Source organism: Dreissena polymorpha, chromosome 9 (assembly GCF_020536995.1).
Source record: "Dreissena polymorpha isolate Duluth1 chromosome 9, UMN_Dpol_1.0, whole genome shotgun sequence".
NCBI lineage: Eukaryota > Metazoa > Mollusca > Bivalvia > Myida > Dreissenidae > Dreissena > Dreissena polymorpha.
This window is the reverse complement of record NC_068363.1, coordinates 30,167,814-30,194,742: the sequence shown is the minus strand read 5'-3', so window position 1 is coordinate 30,194,742 and position 26,929 is coordinate 30,167,814. Positions and strand designations below refer to the sequence as shown.

The window sequence follows — 26,929 nt, the reverse complement described above, 5'->3', positions numbered from 1 at the left end:
TTAAAAAAAGACGCGAATAACAATAACAATGACTACTTCTATTAAGTTTATTACAGTTTCTTTTACAGTTTCTAGTCATACTTTGATACCAGTGTTTTCTGATTATTGAGTTTAATAAAGTTTGTAAAACTTGTTATTCTGCTGTTTTCTTCACAGATACATATTCTGTAAAATATCGCGGTACGTACCGCGATACAGTGTTGCCATACAACGATATACCGCGGTACGCTCACGGCGTATCGTGACAGCCCTAACGGACAGACAGACTGACACACATACTGACACACTGACGGACAGTTTAACTGCTATATGTCACCCTACCTGACGCCTAAAAACCCATAAAATCAACAATTAGACACACCTATTTGGATTTGTTCCACAGCTTGATTATCCAGGATCATCAGTTTTTGCTGCTTGTCGTTTTGAGACATGGCCTCCCATTGGTCAGTTCCCATCCTAATTTGCAAGCAATTAACCAATAGCTTCTGTCGTAAGTAACTGTATTTTGTCTCCAGAGCCTGCAATTAAAATTGAACAGTTATTATTATAATCTGCAAATCTTTGTATTCTCTTATTAAAGAGTAAATACATATTGGATTTAAAAACATGAGATGTTATTGCAAAACTTTAACCAAGGTTAAAGTTTTAGGACACACACAATGGATAAATGAATGAATGACAGACAGACTGACAGGTCAAAAACAATATACCCCAGATCTTTCGATCCGGGGGCGTAAAAATTTGCAATAAAAACAACCAAATTACTTTTAATGTAAACAATCTTAATGCCACAGGGGATCTCTATAGGATGGCTAATAAATAAAGTTCAATTTCATATTTAACAAACGACATACATTGATATTTGGGCATAACTATGACTTCAATTTGCTAATGAAGAATGAACAAGAGCTGTCACCATAGGATGACTTATGCCCCCTATAAACGCTCGATAGAAGTTATGAACATTTTTCGAAACCTAAACGCAGATTTTGAAACCTAAATGCGGACCCTAAGTTCAAGGTCAAGGTCACAGGGGTCAAAAAAAAGTATGGAAAGGCCTTGTCCATATACACATGCATACCAAATATGAGGGTTATATCTCAAGGGACATAGAAGTTATGAACATTTTTCAAAACGTAAAGGCAGATTTCAAAACCTTAACGCCGACCCTAACTTCAAGTTCAAGGTCACACAGGTCATAATTTTTGTGCTTATGGAAAGGCCTTGTCCATATACACATGCATACCAAATATGAAGGCTATATCTCAAGGGAAATAGAAGTTATGAGCATTTTTCGTAACCTAAACGCAGATTTCGAAACTTAAACGCGGACCCTAAGTTCAAGTTCAAGGTCACAGCGGTAAAAATGTTTGTGCGTATGGAAAGGCCATGTCCATATACACATGCAAACCAAATATGAAGGTTATATCTCAAGGGACATTGAAGTTATGAGCATTTTTCGAAACTTAAACGCAAAGTGTGTGATGGACAGACAGACGGACAGACAGATGGACAGTCGGATCACTATATGCCCCCTTTTCTTCTTTGATTATGAAAACATAGAACAAAAATAAATAATTATTATTATTGTCAAGTAAATGTATTTGACAAGGTCATTAAACAAGAGCTGTCAGTGGACAGCACGCTCGACTATTCGAGTGCTTGACATTATAACGTAAGCAATCATGGGGAAATTGTTCGTATTCAATAATTTATTAGACGATCTTTCAAAAATAAAAAAAAGGAACAATTTTTTTTTTGGGGGGGGGGGGGCGGGGGTAGAGGGGGGGTAGTGGGGGTGAGAGGGGGGTATAATGTGGGGGGGGGGTAATTTATTAGATGCAGGGCTCGAATTTAACTTTTCTTTCTACTAGCAAAACATTGCAAGCAGCTTAAATACCAGCTCGCAAAATCAAAAACATTCTCGCAAATTTTGCTGGAAACATAAATAAAAGAAAGTTTGGACATTAGTTTAGTACTATTAAAACTAAATTAAATATGACATCAACCACAAGCTTTGGTGTTATATATGAAGTTCTTTTTCCCACTTTTACTGTTTTCGTGGATGAATTTAATTTCAGTTTTTTTTCCTCTCAACTCAACTGTTAACTTTGCTTTATATTTCGTATTGTTATTTCAATCTGTGGGAAAAAAAGAAACTAGTTATTTTTCGCTTCGACGACATGACTGTTCAGGTTTTTTGTCTTTTATAGAGAACATGTATGGATAAACGACTGTTTCATGTTCTTTGTACCAATACCATCCGCATATATGTACTATAAGTATACCAGTCTACATACAAGGTGCGAGCTTCCGCATATGGGTATTCAGACGTTCTATTAATTGACCTGCGGTTTAGCGTTCACAACGTCGAGCGCATTTAGCAATATAACTTTTTTTTCACTATTTCTTCACTCGCAAAAAAATTCTAGTGGCTTAAAACTTAACTCGCAATCGGTATTTTTCACTCGCATTTTGCGAGTGTGCAAGTGTTAATTTCGAGCCCTGAGATGATGTTAAAAAAAATGGGGGGGTAGGGGGGTGAGAGGGGGGGTATAATGTGGAATGTGGTAATTTATTAGATGATGTTTAAAAAAAATTAACAAGAGGGCCATGATGGCCCTGTATCGCTCCACTGTTTTTTCTTTGCGAAAAAAACGTGTAATGCGCATGGGTTAAAATGTACTCAAGCATGTGACTTTCTCTTTCTATCCCTCGTCCCACTGGGCGCATAAAGTTGGAAGGGTGAGCATTTTTGTACATGGAAAAAGTTACTACCGTGTTAACTAAACAGACAAAAAAGCCCGGGAATTGTTGCACAGGTCCTTTGCTTATAACGTAGGTACATTTATCTCTCCAAAAGATATTGTCGTTCTTTCTATTTCACATATTTTTAGATGCTGAAGATCAAATCTCCGCATTTGATTTGATACAGATTCACAAGACCCATAGGAATCAAAATGCCTTAACCCTTTACCAAACAACACATTTTGGACTTTCCCAATTTGAAAGAGGTTGCAGACGTCAATTGAATTAAAATGGAATATGAAGGAAATGATCAGGTAGGGTAGAAATAATTGTGATAAAAGGAGAAATTGCTCATCAACCCACACATCCCTAAGACCAACAGGCCTGAGAATATTATGATAACCTAAAGATTATTTCTTTATATTTATAAATGTATTTAATTAAGTAATACATTTGACTTCTAAGATCAATTCATAACTTGTATTAAGAAAATTATAAAATGGTCAGAAATATATATGGATTGTTGAGCAATTGACAATTATTTCAACAATTCATGATCAGTCACTATTCACAAATGGAACAATGAATCATTAGTTATTAAAAAGCAGCATATACGATAGTTAAGAACATTGCACTTCATTAATTTCAACACCTTCTCTTGGATACAAAGTTTGAGTTTACCGTGCAGTATCATATATTGACTTTCATTGAAACAATTATGTTCATGGAAGTTGTGTTTTTAAAATCAATAATATATTATTAAACTGGTTTTAACACTACAAAAAAGACATGAAATTAACATGTCATCCAAAATATTTTCATCCGGATATATGGTCACTTTCGACATATTTAAATAAAACCCGACTTTTTTCAGTTTATAAGAAAAACATTCATAACACATGTTCTTACTTCAATGCCTTTGTAAGCAGTCACCATCTGACCTAAAATGGCACTAAATGACAGGGTTTTATCTCATGTTTACAAGATGTTGATGTTGTTGTTGGTCACAGCCAAACGGCCGCAGTAATCTCCACTGGTAAACGTCATATGTTCAGTTTTGTAACCCCCGGGGCCGGGTCAAAGTTGAGCCCAGGGGAATAATTTGAACAAATTTGGTAGAGGACTATTAGATATCACTTCATACCAAATTTAGTAGCCCTAGGCTCTATAATTAAGAACAAGAAGATTTTTAAAGTTTGCACAAAATAGGCCTTATTTAAGCATATGTTCATTTTTGTGACCCCTGGGGCAAGGTCAAATTTGTTCCTAGGGGCATAATTTGAACAAACTAAGTAGAGAACTATTAGATGTCACTACCTACCGAATTTGGTAGAAATAGGCCCAATGGTTATGGACAAGATTTTTATAGTTTGCACAAAATGGGCCCTATATAAGCATATGTTCAATTTTGTGACCCCTGGGGAACGGTCAAATTTGATCCCAGGGGCTTAATTTGAACAAACTTGGTAGAGGACTATAAGATGTCATTACATACCAAATTTGGTAGCCCTATGCCATACAGTTATGGACAAGAAGATTTTTAAAGTTTGCACAAAATAGGCCTTATATAAGCAAATTTTCGATTTTTTGACCCCCCAGGGCAGGGTCAAATTTGACCCCAGGGGCATAATTTGAACAAACTTGGTAGAGGACAATAAGATGTCACTACATACCAAATTTGGTAGCCCTAGGCCCAATGGTTATGGACACGATTTTTTAAGTTTTCACAAAATAGGCCTTATATTAGCAAATTTTCAATTTTTTGACCCCCCGGGGCAGGGTCAAATTTGACCCCAGGGGCATACTTGAACAAACTTGGTAGAGGACTATAAGATGTCACTACATACCAAATTTGGTAGCCCTTGGCCCAATGCTTATGGACAAGAAGATTTTTAAAGTTTGCACAAAATAGGCCTTATATAAGCAAATGTTCAATTTTTTTTAACCCCCTGGGGCAGGGTCAAATTTGACCCCAGGGGCATAATTTGAACAAACTTGGTAGAGGACTATAAGATGTTACTACATACCAAATTTGGTAGCCCTAGGCCCAATGGTTAGGGACAAGAAGATTTTTAAAGCTTGCACAAAATAGGCCTTATATAAGCAAATTTTCAATTTTTTAACCCCCGGGCAGGGTTAAATTTGACCCCAGGGGCATAATTTGAACAAACTTGGTAGAGGACAATAAGATGTCACTACATACCAAATTTTGTAGCCCTAGGCCCAATGGTTATGGACAAGAAGATTTTTAAAGTTTGCACAAAATAGGCCTTATATAAGCAAATTTTCAATTTTTTAACCCCCTGGGGCAGGGTCAAATTTGACCCCAGGGGCATAATTTGAACAAACTTGGTAGAGGACTATAAGATGTCACTACATACCAAATTTGGTAGCCCTAGGCCCAATGGTTATGCACAAGAAGATTTTTAAAGCTTGCACAAAATAGGCCTTATATAAGCAAATTTTCAATTTTTTAACCCCCGGGCAGGGTTAAATTTGACCCCAGGGGCATAATTTGAACAAACTTGGTAGAGGACAATAAGATGTCACTACATACCAAATTTTGTAGCCCTATGCCATACGGTTATGGACAAGAAGATTTTTAAAGTTTGCACAAATAGGCCTTGTATAAGCAAATTTTCAATGTTTTGACCCCCCGGGGCAGGGTAAAATTTAACCCCAAGGGCATAATTTGAACAAACTTGGTAGAGGACTATAAGATGTCACTACATAGCAAATTTGGTAGCCACAGGCCCAATGGTTATGGACAAGATTTTTAAAGTTTGCACAAAATAGGCCTTATATAAGCAAATTTTCAATTTTTTGACCCCCCAGGGGCAGGGTCAAATTTGACCCCAGGGGCATAATTTGAACAAACTTGGTAGAGGACTATAAGATGTCAATACATACCAAATTTAGTAGCCCTAGGCCTAATGGTTATGGACAAGAAGATTTATAAAGTTTGCACAAAATAGGCCTTATATAAGCAAATTTTCAAATTTGACCCCAGGGGCATAATTTGAACAAATTTGAAAGAGGTTCACCACAGGAACATTCCTGAGAAATTTCATCAGATTTGGACGAGTAGTTTAGGACAAGAAGATGTTTAAAGAAAATGTTAACGCACACACGGACGCATACCTGACGGACACAGGACCATGACATAAGCCCCGCTGGCCTTTGGCCAGTGGAGCTAAAAAAAAAAAAATTTGGGGGGGGGGGGAGGGAGTTGGAGGAGGGGAGGGGTTCTGGGTAGGGGCGTTGGGTATTGTTTTGGTGGAAATCCATTGTGGTATTCAGGTAGGTGTTGTTTTGTGAAAGTAATAATAAAATGTGATCATAAATAAAGAAGTTATGGCAATTTAAACAAAATGTTCAATAATCTTAAGTGTAAAAGGGGCCATAATTATGTCAAAATGCTTGATCAAGTGGTCTGCTCTTGTTTATAGGTTGGAGTTATGTTGGTAAACAAGTATGCAACATATAAAAGAAATATGTCAAAGGATATAGGAAATATTTGGGGTAGTACGCGAACTTTAACATAGATTTATCAATAATACATGTATGCATATTCTAAGTATAAAAGGGGCAATAATTATGACAAAATGCTTGATAAGAGTTGTCTGGTCTTGTTTATAGGTTGGGGTGATGTTAAGTATGCAAAATATGAAAGCAATATGTCAAGGGACAATGCAAATAAATGGGGTAGTACGAAAACTTTAACATTTGCTGCATATTCTAAGTGGATAAGGGGCAATTTTTATGACAAAATGCTTGCTGGAGTTGTCTGCTCTTGTTTATAGGTTGGGGTCATGTTGGTAAACAAGTATGCAAAATATGAAAGCAATATGTCAAGGGACAAAGAAAATATTTGGGTTAGTACGAAAACTTTAACATTTGCACGGAGATGCTAACGCTAATGCAGACGCCGATGCCGGGGTGAGTAGGATAGCTCCACTAAATATATTTCATATATAAAAGTCGAGCTAAAAATCTTACAAAAACAAGATCACTTGAAAATCCAACATTACATAGGCCACTTAAAGATTCAACATTATGTTCCACTTTTATTTCTTATATAAGCCTTGCTCTGTGAAAAGGGGGTTTAATGAATGAGCGTAAAGTGTTGTCCCAGATTAGCCTGTGCAGTCCACACAGGCAAATCAGGGACGACACTTTCTGCCTTAACTGGATTTTTGCTAAGAAACGTTTTGTAAACGAAAAATACCATAAAAGCAGAAAGTGTAGTAACTGATTAGCCTGTGTGGACTGCACAGGCTAATCTGTAATGACACTTAAAGCACATGCATTTGGTTCAATTTTCACAGAGCACGGTTCATATCTCTTTTGCGTACCTTGCTGACCCCACAGAAGTTGATAGAACTCGTTATAACTGGTCGGCAGTCTGGAATAGTCAGGGGCAGTAGATTTGTTTGCATCGCCTGGAAAGCAACTAAGTAATTAACAATTACCATACTAATAGGTAAGTAATAACAGCAAGTGGTTTTCCAACTTTTTTCGAAACCTAAACGCAGATTTCGAAACCTAAACACGGACCCTAATTTCAAGGTCAAGGTCACAGGGGTCAAAATTTGTGTGCGTATGGAAAGGCCATGTCCATATACACATGCATACCAAATATGAAGGTTATATCTCAAGGGACATACAAGTTAAAAGCATTTTTTAAAACCTAATCACAGATTTCGAAACCTAAATGCGGACCCTAAGTTCAAGGTCACAGGGGTCAAAATTTGTGTGCGCATGGAAAGGCCTTGTCCATATACACATGCATACCAAATATGAAGGTTATATCTCAAGGGATATAGAAGTTATGAGCATTTTTTGAAACCTAAACGCAAAGTGTGACAGAAAGATGGACAGACGGACAGTCCGATCACTATATGCCCTCCTACCGGGGGCATAAAAAACAAGGGCTGTTTGTAAAACATGCATGCCCCCCATATGGGCTGTCCGTTGTAGTGGCAGCCATTGTGTGAATATGATTTTTGTCACTGTGACCTTTAGGGCTGCAACAATACGCCAAAAACCGTATTGCAATATATTGTCAGTTCAAAAACCCGTATTGCAATATATTGCGATATATTGCTAACTTGTGTCAGAATTATAAATCACCAGCTTATCACCAAAACCAACTTAATTAAATGAACATAACCTTTCTATTGTATGTTTAAAGCATGTTTATTGCTCCGTTAACAGTTAAACTATGTAACAAACTATGTAACATAACACAATTGTTCAAAAAACTAATTTAACTTTACTTCATGTTTTTCTTAAGAAATATTAGCATGTCCACTTTGTCCGAGTCCAAGCTTGCACGCTGGGCACTTAAAATGTCCCTTGCAGTGCTGAAAACACGCTCAGAGGGGACACTCGTAGCTGGGACACACAAATACTTTCGTGCAAGCATAGCCAACAGTGGCAAACTACCTTCATGTTCTCTCCACCAAATAAGTGGGTCAAGTTCTAAACCCAATAAATCACACTTCAAATACTGAAACATCTCCTCTGTAGCTCGCTGAAGTCCTGAAGAAACTGCATTGGTAGGCTTTGAAGGTTGAACAGCCATGACATCACTCAGGAAGGATGCTAAGCCACCTGCTCTACTCGAAATCTGCTTTCCCTCACTAGGGTCAGCTAGAACTGCAAGCCAATGGAAATAATATTGTGTTATAAAAAATATAATAATGGTTATAACTTATAATATTAAAGTTTTACATCATGTGTGTGTTCTGTATCATACTATTTACATGATAATGGTGATAATAAATCATTAACACATAGTCACACATAACATTTACTAAACAAGAGCACCGCCTTGCGGGTGCAGACCGCTCATCTATTTTCTTTTTAAAGGTGAAGGGACTCTCATTTTCAATCACAAAGGAGGGAGGAGTGGAGTGAAGAGGGGTGTATAGTGTGGGGTTGTGGACATTTATTACATTATCTTCCAAAAAAGCGAAAAAAAAAAAAAAAAAAACAATCGGGGGGGGGGGTTTGGGTGCGATGGTTGGACGGTATTTCAAACATAACCGTTTAAAAAAAAAAATGGGGGGGGGGGTATAGTGTGAGGGTGTGGTGATAATTTGTAAGATAATCTTAAAAAAAAAAAAAAAAAAAAAATCAAAAAAAAAAATTGGGGTTGGGGGGGGGTTGGGGGGTGGGGTGGGGGTATAGTGTGAGGGTGTGGTGGTCATTTGTGAGATGATCTTAAAAAAAAATAATAAAAAAATTAGGGGGGGGGGAGGGGGGGAGGGGGGGAGGGGGGGGAGGGCACGGGGGATGGTTTGGGTGAAGTCTATTGTGGTATGTCAGGTAAGAGTAGTTTCATCAAAGTATCAATCAAATCTAATCATAAATAAAGAAGTTATGGCAATTTTAGCAAAATTTAATAATTTGACCTTGAGAGTCAAGGTCATTCAAAGGTCAAAGTAAAATTCAAGTTGCCAGGTACAGTAACCTCATGATAGCATGTAAGTATTTGAAGTTTGAAAGCAATAGCCTTGATACTTCGAGTGGATCGAAACACAAAATTTAACCATATATTAAAAGTTACTAAGTCAAAAAAGGGCCATAATTCCGTAACAATGACAACCAGAGTTATGCAACTTGTCCTTTTACTGTACCCTTATGATAGTTTGTGAGTGTTCCAAGTATGAAAGCAATATCTATGATACTTTAGGGGTAAAGTGGACCAAAACATAAATCTTAAGCAAATTTTCAATTTTCTAAGTATAAAGGGCCCATAATTCCGTCCAAATGCCAGTCAGAGTTACATAACTTTGCCTGCACCGTCCCCTTATGTTAGTTCATAAATCTTGCAAGTATGAAAGCAATAGCTTTGATACTGTAGGAATAAAGTGGACCTAAACACAAAACTTAATCAAATTTTCAATTTTCTAAGTATAAAAAGGGCACATTATTCTGTCAAAATGCCAGTCAGAGTTACATTACTTTGCCTGCACAGTCCCCTTATGATAGTTAGTAAGTGTTGCAAGTATGAAAGCAATAGCTTTGATGCTTAAGGAATAAAATGGACCTAAACACAAAACTTAACCAAAATTGTCAATTTTCTAAGTATAAAAAGGGCACATAATTCTGTCAAAATGCATGCCAGAGTTATCTAACTTTGCCTGCCCAGTCCCCCTCATGATAGTAAGTAAGTGTACCAAGTTTGAATGCAATAGCATTGATACTTACTGAGAAAAGTGGAACTAAACGCAAAACTTAACCAAAATTTTCAATTTTTTAAGTATAAAAAGGGCACATAATTCTGTCAAAATGCACGCCAGAGTTATCTAACTTTGCCTGCCCAGTCCCCTCATGATAGTAAGTAAGTGTACCAAGTTTGAATGCAATAGCATTGATACTTTCTGAGAAAAATGGACCTAAACGCAAAACTTAACCGGACGCCGACGCCAACGCCAACGCCGACGCCAAGGTGATGACAATAGCTCATAATTTTTTTTCAAAAAATAGATGAGCTAAAAATTGAAATGATTTCAATTATTAATTTTCTGTGTGACTATATGTTGATATTTTAAATGTATTCTCTATTATTGGGATTAGCCTGTGTGGAACAAGTATTCTGACCAATACTAAGTAACTAGTACCTAACTACTAGCTAGTAGCTATACGCTTTATCAATAAGTTTCACTGATTTTAAATAAATTACAAATACTTTATATTTTATTTAAAAAAGTATTATTAATTAATATCTAAAAACAATAAAGTGAGTGTTACTGTGTTAGTGCAACAATGTCAGTCACACTACTCACAAAAAAGTGACATTACTGATTACTGAATACATGTAACTGTTAAATGCTTTCTCAATTTTAATACCAGTGACTTTCTGCTGTGATGAGTTCGGGCTAGGGTCATCCACTACGCTAGGTACTAGACTTGCAGCACTAGAAATGACCCTGTTGCTTACAAGGAAACCATGAGCGTCTGACAAGTATGATGTTTTGCATCTAGGATCAAGCAAAGCAACCTCCTCTAGAAACATCTTCACACTGGCGCTGAAATATCTGAATAAGAAATAACACATTCCTAAATCCTAATAAGTAATAAGACATTTAATTCTGAAAACATGGGATCCGAGATAAAGATAGCATGGTTGTATAAACTTGTCTGGATTGTTTTGGTGACTTTCTCATTTATTCAATCATTCATATTTGCTATAGTATAAAAGCCTATGCTAACTGTTCGAGATGGTGTAGTGGATGTGGTGTCCGCCAAGTAATTGGGAGTTCTTGGGTTTGATCCCTACTCGGGTAGCGTTTTCAACGTTTCATTATCTCCTCCATAGACAACACATACTGTTTATTCCCAGGAAAAGGACTCGATAGTGTAGATAAAAGCCAAAGGCTTTCAATGCAAAAGAGCTTCAATAAATGGGTTAAAACAAACTGTTGGGGTTTCTTATGAATATTGGAAATCAAAAGCACCAAAAAGTTAAGCTACAATGTTACCTTGGCTTCAGGTCATCAGCAATTGTCTGCTTCAGCTGTCTTATTGCTGGCGTGTCTGTGTCATTGAAAGTCAGGGCTTGTTCTAACAGCTTCTTTTGAAGAGGCAAAATCAGGGACGCAGTTGGACACGATTCTTGGCAGAGACCTGTAGACACTGTTCTGAGGGGGATGAGAACAGACATTACATTTTCAGCGAGGGTCACATCTGCATCAGTTAAGGTTGTAACATCCTTTTCCTTTGAACGAATTTCTTTGCTCATGAGAGCAGCATACACTGCTGGTTGCAACTCAAGGAAACGCTCTAACATATCAACGGCAGAGTTCCATCGTGTACTGACATCTTTGATTAATTTTACTGATCGCACCCCAACTACCTTTGAACACTCTTTCAGTGCAGCGGCTGCAGTTGTGCTACGATGAAAAAAAGACACAATTCTTCTTATTTGGCCTAGCAGTCGTGACACACTGTTAATTTTCAATCCCTTTTGAGCAGCTAAATTCAGAGTGTGTGCGTTACAGCCCAAGTGATGCTGAAAGCCAACAAGTTTTGCAGCCACCGACATATTAGCAGCATTATCAGTCACCAAAGCGGAACACTCTGGCAAACCCCACTCATTGATAGCATCTTGCAAAACATTGGCAATGTTTTCTCCTGTATGGCTTAGAGGAAGTTCCTGTGTTTGGAGAACATAATTATGAATTTGCCAGTCAGCTGAAATGTGTGTTGATGTAATGGTTACATACGATTCAGTAGCTCGACTGGTCCAACCATCGGTGGTTAAGGCCACCGATGAGGCTTTGGACAACTGCAATTTTACATCTGCTTTAACTTGATCATACATATCTGGGATTGCCGTTTCACTAAAATAAGTACGAGATGGCATGGTGTACCTGGGATCTAAGGTCTGAACAAGTGCACGGAATCCTTCATTTGACACAACACTAAACGGACGAAGGTCTTTGACAATGAACATTGCAATTTTGTCAGAAATGTCTTTTGATCTTTCAGATGAAGGTCCATATTGGTCAAGTTTGTGGCACGCTTCAACAAGTGTTGGCTGTCCTAACATGCGTCGTGGTGCTTCGTCCGATTGTTTACCTTTTCCATAAGATTTAAGGAAAATTCGGTGGTGTCGCTCTAAGTGAGAAAACAAATTTGATGTTCCCCCACTATATTTTACACCATCCTTACACCTGTTGCAATATCCGATTCCTTCTTCGATTTCGTTCGTTCCCCTCTTCCTTTTCAAACAAAAATACGGCCAAACAACACTTTTTCCCTTCGAATTGTCAATAAACTCAAACTCCGCGTCCGTTTCGTCTGCCATTTTGAGAACCATTATAAAAGCCGACAAGATGAATAATAACCCGAAAGAGAATTTGGGCTTGATTGCACTTAATTTTTGTTGATAATCACATCAATTTACATTTGTTTTGTGTAATGAATTGTTTTGTTTGTTTTGTTTTTCGTATTTTCACAGCTTCATCTGAAATTTTACAGTATGACATGCGGAAGCATATCGTGCGGACTCCCATCACGGACTCTAGACAAGACAATAAACGCTCCGTGCTCCCATGTAACGAAGCTAATCCGTACAATACTTTTTTAATTGCTACTTTTACGTAACATATTTTTGTTTTGTTTACCGTGTTATCATTATTTTAGATGTTTTTTCCGGACGAAATGAGGATTCTTTTTTTTAGAATTTTCGTACCGGTATGATGAAAATCGTATCGCGATACAATATGCGGTTTGCGATATATACCGATATACCGGTATATTGTTGCAGCCCTAGTGACCTTGACCTTTGACCTAGTGACCTGAAAACCACTTGGGGTCATCTGCGGGTCACGATCAATGTACAGTACAGGCAACGTGTACTTTGACAAACGCCACTCGTTGCAGTGTTCATTTTACGGTGTTCGCTTACCAAACGACCCCCGCGTTGGGTGTTCAAATAAAATATTTGCGGGGGCCGTTTTCCATAAGGTGGACACCGCGAATCACCGCGGACCCATAATATCTACCGCAGTGTTCATCGTGTTCGCTAGAAATAAATTATTGAACATTAACATAGGTCGGTACCAATTTGCAGAAAGAATCTTCCGTGCGTTTGAATGTTATAGGTGTCGTTTGGTGTCTAAAAAATTAACAACGATTCCGAACAATCACAATCGATTACCGCATACATGCAAAAATTCCCGTCTCTGTCCATTACCCGCTAATCCCGAGATTTCCGATTTCATGGAAATTCTGGTCAATGTTGACGATAAAAGTGTGATAGAAATGCAAAAATCACAAACGTTCGCCATATCTCTAAACTATCAAATGAATTTCTGCATATGTTTCTATTTAAAGATTTGATGAAATAAGCGCCCAATCAGAACAGGTGTATTTTAACATTCGTAAATCACCTGACGCCAAGTGTGCGCGTTCTGTAGAGTTCATGTTCTGTTACAAATTGTAGCCACAAATAAATACATGTATATATGCCCATGATATTTTCATTTTCTTTGTTCTAAACCATAAAAAGCACGCAAAAATTGGCGTGGGTGTATTTATTTTTGACACAAAATATTCGTAGCGCAGGCAACATTGGGATCTTTTAATTTCAATTTAAAGTTTCGTAGTGAATTTCTTCTCAAGTACCAGGGTAGCTCGCGAATGATTTGGAATTGACATTTCATCTGAATAAAATAAAAATCAAACACGCTGTAACACGCTATATTTAGATTTCATGCAACATGCACAAGTCATTTTCTGGAAATCGGGAAAAATGAAACCCAATTTTGTGAAAACAAAAAGGGCAATTGCATTGATTAATACCATAAAAGTTAATGGTATTAATCATCTCAACACTTAGTTTTAGTTTCCGACTTAACGTACTGCCCGAGTTTAAGTACACATAAAAAATGTGCACATAATATCTACATGTACATGAAGTATATGATTTTATTTTGTACATGTACATTTAAAACGTGTGAATGACCCTCGCAGAAAGGTGTTTACGGTGGCTGCGCAGCATCGCGGTGATCACGGGTGTTCCCATTAACGATAGCGTGCAATCGCCGCAATTTCGGGTGTTCGCCGAACACCGTGGTCAGTAGCGTGTCCGCCCCCCGCGAAATGTCACCCATCGGAAAAATTGAACACCGCGGACACGTGTTTTTGTCAAAGTACACATTGCCTGTACTGTACCTATGAAGTGTCATGATCCTAGGCGTATGCGTTCTTGAGTTATCATCCAAAAACCATTTTACTATTTCGGGTCATCGTGACCTTGACCTTTGATCTAGTGACCACAAAAACAATAGGGGTCATCTGCGAGTCATGATCAATCTACCCATGAAGTTTCATGATCCTAGGCGTATGCGTTCTTGAGTTATCATTCAAAAATCATTTACTATTTCTGGTCACTGTGACCTTGACCTTTGACCTAGTGACCTCAAAATCAATAGGGGTCATCTGCGAGTCATGATCAATGTACCTATGAAGTTTTATGATCCTAGGCCCAAGCGTTCTTGAGTTATCGTCTGACAACCACCTGGTGGACGGACCGACAGACCGACCGCCCGACATGAGCAAAGCAATATACCCCCTCTTCTTTGAAGGGGGGCATAAAAACAATAAATCATCTTGCACAGACATAAATTCCTACACATACTGCATCATACAATGATACAAACATACAACATGAACAAATACATACAAATGACTACCAAAACACAATTTACTCACTTAATATGTGCTATTCACGACCTGCTGTTCCTATATATGGCTGGTGGGGTTAGTTCTGCTGACTGAAATATTAATTATTACAAAGTGAAAGTGATAATTCATAACAATGTCCAGTCGTTACACCCCCTGGACGTTACACCCCTGGTCTTTACACCCTCTAAGCCTGGACTTTACACCTCCCAAGATATTGATAAGATTAGAAAGGTGTAATCAACTAATCACCTTGAACCACTAATTGGATTTGTCATGTAAGATGACACTGATGAGATTAATGGTTGCTCAAATTATTTAATTGAGCAGCCATCATCTAAATATTAATTTTTATTTCACCAAAATGACTGTAATAATATGCATCTAAATCATAAATATTTTTTTTCAAGAATATACAGACAGAAAAAACTTGAAGAAATAAAAATAATGATAAATAAAATAAATATTTAGGATAAACAAAACACAATCTTAATTCATATACATTTATTTTTATTTCACCATAATGTAAAACTATCCTATATCTGTTGGTTTCAGTGAGTTTGTGAGATATTGAAGTGCAGAAATCCAAGTTTGTGGTGGCAAAAAGATTTTCCATTATTTTTTATTTAACTTTTATGCAACAGAATTTATAAACAAGAGTTCCGCGGTCGGAGATGACCGCATTGAAGCCGGATTTTTGATTTAAATGACAGGAAAGTACCTTTCGTGTTTTTGTCAATGCAATACTTAAATTACTGAAATATTGTTCAAAGGTCAAAATGAAATGTAAGTACTTTTCAAGGCATGAGCAAACCTTGTGTTATGTTTTGAATGCATGCATATACATGAACAACAATAACATTTAAGGTCACAGTGACCTTGACCTTAGAATGAATGACCTTGAAATGACCAGTGGTCATCTAAGTGTGCTTGCAAACCTTCATGTCAAGTTTGAAGACTCTATGTCCAAGCATACCAAAGTTATAACAATTTTAACATTTTAACATTTAAGGTCACAGTGACCTTGACCTTCAAATGAATGACATTGAAATGACCAGTGGTCATCTTCTAGTACTGGCCAATCTTTATTTCAAGTTTGAAGACTCTAGGTACAAGCATACCAAAGTTATAACATGAAATAAGAACTTTAACATTTTTACATTCAAGGTCACAGTGACCTTGACCTTCAAATGAATGACCTTGAAATGTCCAGTGGTTACTTACTAGTTCTGGCCAACCTTCATGTCAAGTTTCAAGACTCTAGGTCCAAGCATACCAAAGTTATAACAACTTTAACATTTTTACATTCAAGGTCACAGTGACCTTGACCTTCAAATGAATGACCTTGAAATGTCCAGTGGTTACTTACTAGTTCTGGCCAACCTTCATGTCAAGTTTCAAGACTCTAGGTCCAAGCATACCAAAGTTATAACAACTTTAACATTTTTATATTGAAGGTCACAGTGACCTTCACCTTCAAATGAATGACCTTGAAATGACCAGTGGTCATCTGTTAATCCTGGCCAACCTTCATGTCAAGTTTGAAGACTCTAGGTCCAAGCATACCAAAGTTATACCATGAAATAAGAACTTTAACATTTTTACATTCAAGGTCACAGTGACCTTGACCTTCAAATGAATGACCTTGAAATGACCAGTGGTTACTAACTAGTTATGGCCAACCTTCATGTCAAGTTTCAAGACTCTAGGTCCAAGCATACCAAAGTTATAAGAACTTTAACATTTTTTATATTGAAGGTCACAGTGACCTTGACCTTCAAATGAATGACCTTGAAATGACCAGTGGTCATCTGTTAATCCTGGCCAACCTTCATGTCAAGTTTGAAGACTCTAGGTCCAAGCATACCAAAGTTATACCATGAAATAAGAACTTTAACATTTTCGAGCACGCCGCCCGCCCGCCACCCCGCCCGCCCGCCCGCCCGCCCGCCCGCCCGACAACATCAATCTATAAGCCGAGATTTTTTTCGAAAAAAATCCGGCTAAAAATACAATAAAACACATCTATAATGAAAGTATATCAGGTAACATAATGTGTCTTACTTAGCCAATATTATTATTTATTTTACATGTAGTAGTATTTACCTTTACAAGAAACAATTTTTTGCTTTAAATTTTGATAAAATAAATAAATAAAATTTTCAAAAAAATCAGCAATCTTATTTAAATTATGATACTAAAAAGTTAACATGTCACACTTTTTTTCTTACACTCCTGACATATTTATCCACATTAATTGCAATAACTTGTTCATTCTTGCATATTTTTAGAAAAATAATTGGACACATTTTAAACACCATTGAGAGACATTAACTGAAATATAACTATTCCAGATGAAAGCCAGAATGAAAAATTCTAAGTAGTTCTAAAAAATGCGCAATTTTTTTAAAATGTGCCCAACTACAAAAATATTGTTTAAGTGCCCTCAATGTTTGCCTTAATCACCGATCACCGCGTTTTGGGTCACCGTGATAACACTCTACATGTGATTTGCGGTGATTCCGCCGTGATTTCACTGCGACCATCTCGCTATAAGGATCAGCTGTTGAATCATCGCAAAACAATGCGAATCGCCGTGATTGACATTGACTACTATATTTAAATTTCAACTTATTAACTAATGTCATTGTTATTGACGATCACATTATATTGTGAAAATGTATTCCAATATGAAAGTAAACACCGTACTTGCTGAATGTCGAATCCTGATTTCCAAACAATATCTTTATTTGTTGAAATAACATTTGTACAGTACGGCTCAGGCAAAACCAACAAAGTTCGCGGCTACAGATTCTTTTGTTCTCTAAGTTTCTCCGCAGCCACACATCTTGAAATGAAATACATGGCATAGTAAATTTGAGTATAAATAACAAACATATTTTATTTATGCCAATTAGAATATATACGGTGGTTACAAGGTAGAAATCCGTCTCTTTTGCGCTTTAAAAATTAAAAAATAATTGCTCTTGTCGAAATGGACGTATACATCTAAAAATCCTACTTTCGGTTTAAAAATCGGGACCGTTTGAAAAGTAATAAATCAGCAGTCTTCGAAATTAGCACACGCCCGATCGCCCGTGGCGAGTAAAATTACTGCCGGGCACATACAAAAATTCACGTTTGTTGCCCGCCGGGCATGTAAATTATTGAAGCCAATTGACAGTTTATAAAAAAAAATCGTAAGCAGTTCTTGATATTTGCAGATCTATTTTTCAATTTTGCGCGGACAAACACCTTGCTGTAAGTTGTAAAACAATGAAATTCGATTGGTTTAACAACACACACCTGCTTGCACACGTCATCGTTAATGTTTTTGACCGATGCAGTTTGGTCACATTCGGTTTTTATCGACGGTTTCTCTAGACATTAATCGAGATGCTTTTTGAACCGATCATTTCAATCAAGTAATACGCTTCCGTTTTTGTCAATGTAAACAAATGTCTTTGTCGACATAGAGGCTATGCAGTATCTTAGGTATGTTGATGGGGCTAAGCCCGATAAAGCACTTCCAAAATAGAAAATTGGCAATGATTTAGAGAAAAAGGAAGCCAAGAAATGGTACGAGAACACCAAAGAACGCTCTTTTCAAGAGCAATGGTGTAATGATCGACCGTCTTAATTCTAGTGACTGATTAGATGTAGTTGTATTCAACAAATGTTCTGCTTTACTATGTGTAGCATGTAAGTGTTAAAATGTTGTGATTTGTTATAATTTTGGTTAAAAAAGTTTGGGCATGTAAAAAATATGTTGGGCATGTAAAAATTCTTAAGTAACTGGCCCGACTGGCATGTAACTTTTCAAAGCTAAATTCGAAGACTGAATCAGTGTCCGACAAATTTCTTATTTTTCAGGTAGCCCACTGGGCTACCAATAAAAATATTTGGTAGCCCATTTAAATTTTCCTACAAAATGATAAGAGGCAGGTTTTCATCTTTATTTTAGTTCTTCATTTACATATACTTAATATGTATACATACATATACATTAAAAATAGCAAGTAGTCTGATGTACACAGTCAATATCGTAAATTAATGTTACAGTACAGGCACAGTGTACTTCAATGTAAATGCACCAAAGAAAATCATATACTACATGTAGATATTACATGTATGTGCACATGTATGTGTACTTAAATTCGGCCAGCAAGTTAAGTCGTAAACGTAAATAAAGCGTTTAGATGATCAATACGATTGACTCGTATGGTGTTAATCAATGCAATTGCCCTTTTTAACAACAAATCCCGAGTTTCAAGAAATCAAGAGTATTAAATCATTTATTTACTTGTGTCCGACTTTACGTATTGCATCCGTATGTTACGACACTTGTGTGCAGTCAGTATACAATACAATAATTGTTTCAATAATGAAGGAACTGATAAAGCGTAACGGTAACGATACAGCGTGTTTACATGATATTTTATTAAGAGAAAATGTAAATGCCAAATAATTCGCGAGATAACCCGGTACTTTAGTTGAAATTCACAACGAAACCTTTAATGGAAATTAAATGATCTCAATGTTGTACCCGCTACACAATTTTTATTTACAAATAAATACACCCACGCAAATTTTCGCGCGCTTTTTATCAGGACAAAGAAATTCATTTCTTAAATGTAGAATTTTGTAACCTAAAATAGCTGTACAAAATGCGTGCAAACCGTGGCAGGTTATTTACGCATGTTGCAATACAAAGGTCCTGATTGGGAGCTTATTTCATCATATCTTTAAATAGAACCATATGCCGAAATTCATTTGACACTTTAGAAAATTTCAAACGTTTGTGTTTATGACTCTTATTGTCTATATTACCCACCCATAATTTGATTTTAAAAATATAAATCGGGCATATATGGGATTATTGATTAACAGTCGATTAATCCAATTGTTAATTGACAATGCAAACTAATTAGCAGGTGTTAACCGCGTTCACAAAGTTGTCATTAATATTCATTTTCGGTTTCGTAACCGTTTTGAAGAATCCGCTATTGTTTTGATTTATTTAATGTTTGGCGTCCTTGGATATTTAACGACATCAAAAACTTTGTCGCTATTACTCATTGTTGCGGTTAACAAAGAATTCCAAAATGCGAAATGATGTTGCATCATGTGCGCCAACTATCCAACCGGCTCTCATTATATTATTAGCAGACGACAAATGTTGATTCTTATTGGATGATTAAATTACACTGTTACTGTTTAAGACATTACCGCAAGTGATCGGTGACTGATTAGATAATTGATTGCACTTTGTTATCGGATTATAAGCAATACACAGTGTACAAACACATGGTCAGCATGTTTATTCTACGTATGTCTGTCAATAAACCGGGCTACCGCTCTTATAGATTTATAGTAGCCCGGCGGGCGTCAGCTGGAAAATGTAAGTAGACCGATGAAAAATTTTGGTAGCCCCCGGGCTCCGGGCAATGGATTTGTCGGACACTGAATAAATTACTAGCTAACTAGGCTAAACATTTAATTGTATCTATCTCAATAAGAATATATCTGGTGGTTACAAGGTAGAAATCCGTCTTTTTGCGCTTTAAAACATAAAAATGATCGCGTTTGTCGAAATGGACGTATAAGTATAGAAATCCTTCTTTCCAGGGGTGTGATTGAGGTGAAGTCTGAGGGGAGGAAAATTCTGTAGACTGATTTTGACTACACGAATTGCATGCATAACGCAATGACAAACCGTAAAACAGACATTTAAATAAACACCATCTTAAACTCATCAACATGATTTCTGTTATGAAAATCTTTTTAAAATCACTTAACATGTTATGCAAAGTCACCTGAGTATTAATTGTGATCAAAATAAATGAGTGTTCCGATACCTGTGAACGATGGCGGCAATCTTTCGTTTGAGCTCAATGCCTTTAAATTCTACATAAGGTCAACAATGTTACAGTGTTCAACTAACGACATAATTTTACCACAGTTTGAGTTTACGTAGTTCAGATTTGTTCACATAAATAAAATATGACTTCAGCCTTACCAAGACAGTCGATCTTCCGTACCCATTCAGTGCTTTCTGATTTTTATCCACTGTTGTTTCTTCCCTTTCCCATTTAATTTTGTTTTTCAATAATTGCTAAATCTCCGAGATTTTGTGAGATTCGTTCGTTCGTCTTCATTAATGCTTCACAAAGGCGCCATTTGCAATCCAAATATGAAACACGTTTTAAAAGACCGATTTTAATTGAAAGATTGGGAAACGAAAGCCAATGACATCGCTCGTTTGAAAATATGTTATGACAGAATACCAGTGTAAAATGCGGAGAGGTTTCACAGGCCGCGGATTTTTTGGGCCGCGTATGAAAAACACCCGCAGATTCGGTCGTACTTTCACCCATTTTGTTTCAAATTTACGCATATCGCGGAAATGACCCCGGAAAACCAGATCCTCGGAAATCCCCGAATCCGAGGAAAAATCACACCCCTGCTTTCGGTTTTAAAATTAGAAAAAAAGACAACAGGGGTTTTTCAGCACTGTCTGCGCCTCCGGGAAACGGAGGCATTCCCAAAGCAAACGGACCCGGTCCCAATCGAATTTTGATTGTATTTTTCCCAATTCCAAAAAATAAAATCTTCCAAAATCGTAAAAAGTAAACATAATTTATATGGAAAGAGTGACTTCCCTTCATTCGCGACGTAATAAAGCCTTTAATGACTCAGATTTTTTGGTGTATTTGCCGGATGCATTTACAGTACAGCCAAAGCGGCACAAACATAATCCGCGGCTACGCCACGGCCAGATTATTAGTCCGCGGCGGCCGAATCGTGTGTTCACGCGGCGTATCGCCGTGGCACTCGGCATCGATCCGCGCAACGATGCCGAGTCTGTATTAACCTCGCGTACTTTCGCGGAGTAAATCCGCCGCATACGTACGCGGCGGATCGAATGAAAAGATATCCACCTACATGTACATACATGTATGTGTAGCGTAGAATTAATTACGCGCAACTGTTTATGTTTCGTTCGATTATCATTATTAAATTTGTAATCCGAAACACACTTCAGAATTTTAATGCTAACGTGTCCTTTGGCAAATTCTAGCGTCAAATAAACAGTGCTAAAATATCCTTTGTTTCATAAAAAGCGCACGAAAATTATGCAGACATGTAGAACGTCGTTTGGAAAGTTTGGGTGTATTTTGTGTTGTTTAAATACATGAACATCACGTCAGGCGTAAATCGCGTGTTCAGTGGAGAAAAAAAACGCCCCGATTAAACGTTATTTCAGCATCTCTATAAATAGTAACAAATGCCAAAATGTATTTGATACTTAAGGAAATGTCGAGAATGTTTGTGTATCGTAAATATTTACCAGCATTTGCTTTAAAACTGGAATATACGGGATTATCGGGTAATTAGTAGCGATAATGAATGTATAATATGAAAAAAATAAAACGTGTTTATATACGCATATTCAAACAATAGTTATAATAAGCTGATAATTAACAAAAACACAAATACGTCGTCACCGTCTTGATTATTGATGTGGCTTCAAACTGCTAATTTTCTCAGCTAAAATATAATAGCGGAATCAACATGCAATTAATTTATAAATCCACCATATGCTGGAGCCTTGACCACTTGTATGTGTGAAAACATAATTACGTGACCTTGTTTATGTGTGAAATACATACGCTACGGGCGGGAAACAAACTTAATAATTGGCCAGACACATTAACTATGCTTACATGTATATGCTAATACAATCCGCGCACAATAAATTTATTATGATTTTAATTATTATTATAATTGTTCTTTCAAAGTTTGTTAACTACATTTAACTAATAATTTTAGAAAGATTTTTTATTTCATGATGCGCATCGACTCGGCATCATGTCGCGGATCGCGGCATGCCTCGGCGGACAGATGCGAAGTTTCGCAGCGAAATGCGACTTGCCGACGCATACTGACACGGCTTCAACGACTGACGCGGCATCGACTCGTTTCGCCTTGCCGCCGCGGATCGCGAAATACGTTTGTTCCGCTTTGGCTGTACTGTACTCTCAGCGATGACGTTCAAACTGTTCCGCATTATTCAAGAGTATATAGGGCCGCACAATACACATTCTATACCATATCTGTATACGCTTATTTTCAATCATGGCTTCGCACAATAGTAAATATTACATTATAAAAAACACAAAAAATAGACGCTAAAGGATGTGTAACGATATCATCTATGTTTTCGAAACGCCCAGAATCTTCCGAAATTACTGCCGCGAGTAACCCTGAACAGACAGGCTCGGACGGTACGCAGCAAAATGTAACAGCAACAGAAGTAATGCCAGGGCCGTCAATCACAAAATCGGCAACTGAATGCTCAGAGCCTTGTAAGAAAGTTGTAGTTCAATCGTCATTTAATACATTAAAGTATGAAATGAAATACCCATGGCTCTACTTAAGCTCGGCCAAAAATGTTGCAAAACTTGTATTTGGGCAGTGTTTGTTTTGCATGTGTTTATATAAAGAAAATTGTTAAACCACAGACTTATTTAAGCATGATTAATTCAATTTTTGTTTCCCCATAATGAGCCGTTTCACGAAAAAAAAATCCCAAAATGGGCAATTTTGTCAATAAAAAATTCCCTATTTGGTCAGACTCCTTTTCCCAAAATAGGCAGAAACCCCTGGACAAATAACTTTCTAACTAGGCGATAGATTTAATGACAATTTTACACACTTTCAAATAACATCTGTATGTATTTATTAACATGTACTACATTTCAAGGTGTGTGGCTTTAATAAAACAGTAGTGGGTAAAATTCATTTGATGGAACAATAGTAAACGTTTGTCTTTACTATTTCTCGAGCAATGTTGAACGGCTTATACTTTTGAAAATGGAAGCCATGATCATTCGGAATTATCGTGATTTTAAATGTTTCAATCATTATAGTTTGTTACACTTAAGATTAGGCGGTGAATTGTTTGATTCAGTGGCATTCTGTTTCATTTCGGACCTCATGCAATTTTTCAGATCATAATCTCTGTGCTTTATTACTCGAACTTGTTAGTTTTTGACCACGTTTGCTACTGAAAGTAACCATCAGACTGTGTATTATGGTCCGTGGAAGTTGCTAGGACCCGTGTTGATGATCCCTAAATGTTAGATAAGCATATGCACTATCGATTAAGTTGGCAGTGCTCCAGCTAGAATTTGAAAAGGGCAGGGTGGCTTTTTTGTCAAAAGGGCACTTTCGACGCGCAGTATTTTGTGAAAAGGGCACTTTCGACGCGCAGTATTTTGTGAAAAGGGCACGTTCGAGCGCGCGGGTGTTTCTGGAATGCTTTCTATTGCATGTTAATTTATATGTTATAAATAATTGTATTATTCCCATTATTATTAAACCATTCAAATATAATGTCTACAATGAGGATTAAACTAATTACAATGTAATAAGAGATTTATGAATTATCATATTTAAAAAAAAAAAAAAAAAAAAAAAAAAAATTTTTTTTTTGAGGGGGGGGGGGGGCTGGGCGGAGGTTCGGGGGGGCAGGGCGGAGGTTCGGGAGGGCAGGGCGCGGCGCCCTTATATTTAGGCCTAGCTGGAGCACTGGTTGGTAAGTACAAAAGGTCTACTGAAAACCGCCGACTGCGTCTTTGTTTTACTATCCAATCAAGCCCCAAACATCCAATATCCTGTGTATTACCAGAAACAAACTTAAGCACGTGTTGTCTGTCAAAACAATGATTGTACATGTATAGCTGTTAACATATTGAAGTAGCTCACACAGTTAATTCCCACATATGCTCTCAGAAACAGACTTGCATAAAACATTTAAAATAACGATATTTATTTTCATAAGAATTGCTAATAAATATAAAATATAATAGTGTGACAATTTCAAAAAACAGATATTGGTTTATTTTCACAATATTAACTCCCTTTCTCGATTCCCAGCAAATGACGTGTACATGTTGCATTAAATCTAAACTTAAATTAATTTGTTTATTGGTCGTTGAAGAATTTTATGAACTGTACACAACATTTGTGTGTAGTCAGTAAACATTACTAACTAAACAATGCAATAATTGTTTCAATAACGAAGGAACTGAAACAGCGTAACGGTTACAATACAGCGTGTTTTAATTATATTTTATTAAGAGGAAATATCAATGCCAAGTATTTCGCAAAGTACCCCGGTAATTAAGTTGAAATTCACAACGAAACTTTAAATGGACATTAAAATTAATGATATCAATGTTTTACCCACTATGAAATGTTTATTTACAAATAAATACACACATGACAATTTTCACGCGCTTTTTATCAGAACAAAGAAATTAATTTAATTCATTTGCACTATGTACTAGTGGCTAGAATTTGTAACCGAAAATAGCTGTACACAACGCGTGCAAACCGTGTCAGGTGATTTACTCATGTACAATACAACTGATCTGATTGGGCGCTTATTTCATCAAATCTTTAAATAGAAACATATGCCAAAATTCATTTGATAATTTCGAACGTTTGTGTACGACATTCTTTGGGACTCTTATTGTTAATATTAACCAGAATTTGCCTTTAAAATGGAAATCGGGCATATGCGGGATTATCGAGCAATGGATAAAGACCGAAGAAGTTGCATGTATGTGATTGAGACAGTTGAAACATATGTATCGGGGAATCGAGAGACTTGAAAAAATACGACGATTACATTACATTCAGTTATGAGTTCTCCATGGCTTCAAACTGTTAATTGCATAAACAAAAACGCAATTAGCACTCTTCCAGGTACTGCATCATACAGCTAGGTGCGAACACTGTTTTGTTTTATACGCTGCATTTAAAAAGACAAAAAAACCTGTCAGGGACATGGTTGTGAAATACATGTTGCCATTTTAAAAAGGATACTCAATTATATCTGCCAACAATGCTAATAATCCCATTTCATGCATAGAAACCGAATCGTATCGATAACTTTATACATGTACATAACGCTTCATGTTCACAATAATCTGATAATCCAACATCAAAAAAAATAATCTTAAACATTTATGTCGGTAAATATGTTTGAGAATTTCATTAACACAACCATATGACTAAGCCATTTTTCAGAAGTGTAAAGAGTACAGCGCATGATGTTGGACACAGCTTTCATTGGTCGAGCGAATTTAAATTTAGATTGAATGCAATACGATCTTACAAAAAAAAGGTTTATAGCATCATACGCCTTCATGTAAAAAAACGTTTTCCTCCTGAAAATTGTGCTATTAATGCATAATATTATCAAAACAGGTTTTCGACACGTAAAGCGTTGTAACAAATTAATATACAATTCAAAATAAATATACCATGTTCCGTTAAATTCCCAAATGAGAATAATAATTTTTATTTTATGCTTACTGGTGGTTTTTAGAGAAATATCAGTGAATTAAAACTGATAATTTCACTGTTTCAAACAATGAAAATTATCAGTGAAAATTATCGATAATTTTCACTGTTTACTGTGAAATGACGTCATTTTTTTGACGAAATGACGTCATTATGCCAGCGAAATTCTTTAGTTAAACTCTTTAACAATGTATATAAACTGTAAAAAAAGCATAAAATAAAAAGAAAATTTGTTGGATTCGGTGGAATATCGATTTTCTATGATCACTCGTGAATTAAAATCGATAATCCACCGAATCCAACAAATATCCTCTATATAATCCGAAACACACTTCCGATGATTTAATGTTAACACGACGTTTACAAATGCTTCCAATATAGTCATCATGTATATTTCCCGACAAAAGAGCGTGAAAATTATGTGGCAGTGTTCAACGTCAAGGTATACGAGTGTGCAAGTATTGATTTTTTATACAAACTGTGTAGCGCAGAGAACATTGAATTCTGTTGATTTAGGTTAAATGTTTTTTTGGTATTTTTAAAACAGTTATATAGCCAATAATTTGATATTTCTTTTAGTCATTTCAAATCAAACACGCCGTAT

The 26,929-nt window shown here is 36.6% G+C and overlaps 2 protein-coding genes and 1 long non-coding RNA gene across 8 annotated transcripts in view; 1 reads left to right on the top strand and 2 right to left on the bottom strand.

Annotated features, from left to right (window-relative positions):
* Positions 1-26,929, bottom strand: part of LOC127845104 (uncharacterized) — a 443,587-nt gene that overhangs the window by 149,023 nt on the left and 267,635 nt on the right. The gene's annotated exons all lie outside the window — the stretch shown is intronic.
* Positions 1-26,929, top strand: part of LOC127845103 (uncharacterized) — a 365,628-nt gene that overhangs the window by 249,708 nt on the left and 88,991 nt on the right. The window lies entirely within an intron of this gene.
* The window catches only part of LOC127845114 (uncharacterized), a 29,004-nt gene continuing 2,441 nt past the window's right edge, over positions 367-26,929 (bottom strand). The window contains exons 2-4 of the long non-coding RNA XR_008033065.1: positions 14,980-15,041; positions 7,104-7,190; positions 367-518 (exon numbers count right to left, since the gene is read on the bottom strand). This is a non-coding gene — a long non-coding RNA (uncharacterized LOC127845114). The remainder of the gene's footprint in view (positions 519-7,103; positions 7,191-14,979; positions 15,042-26,929) is intronic.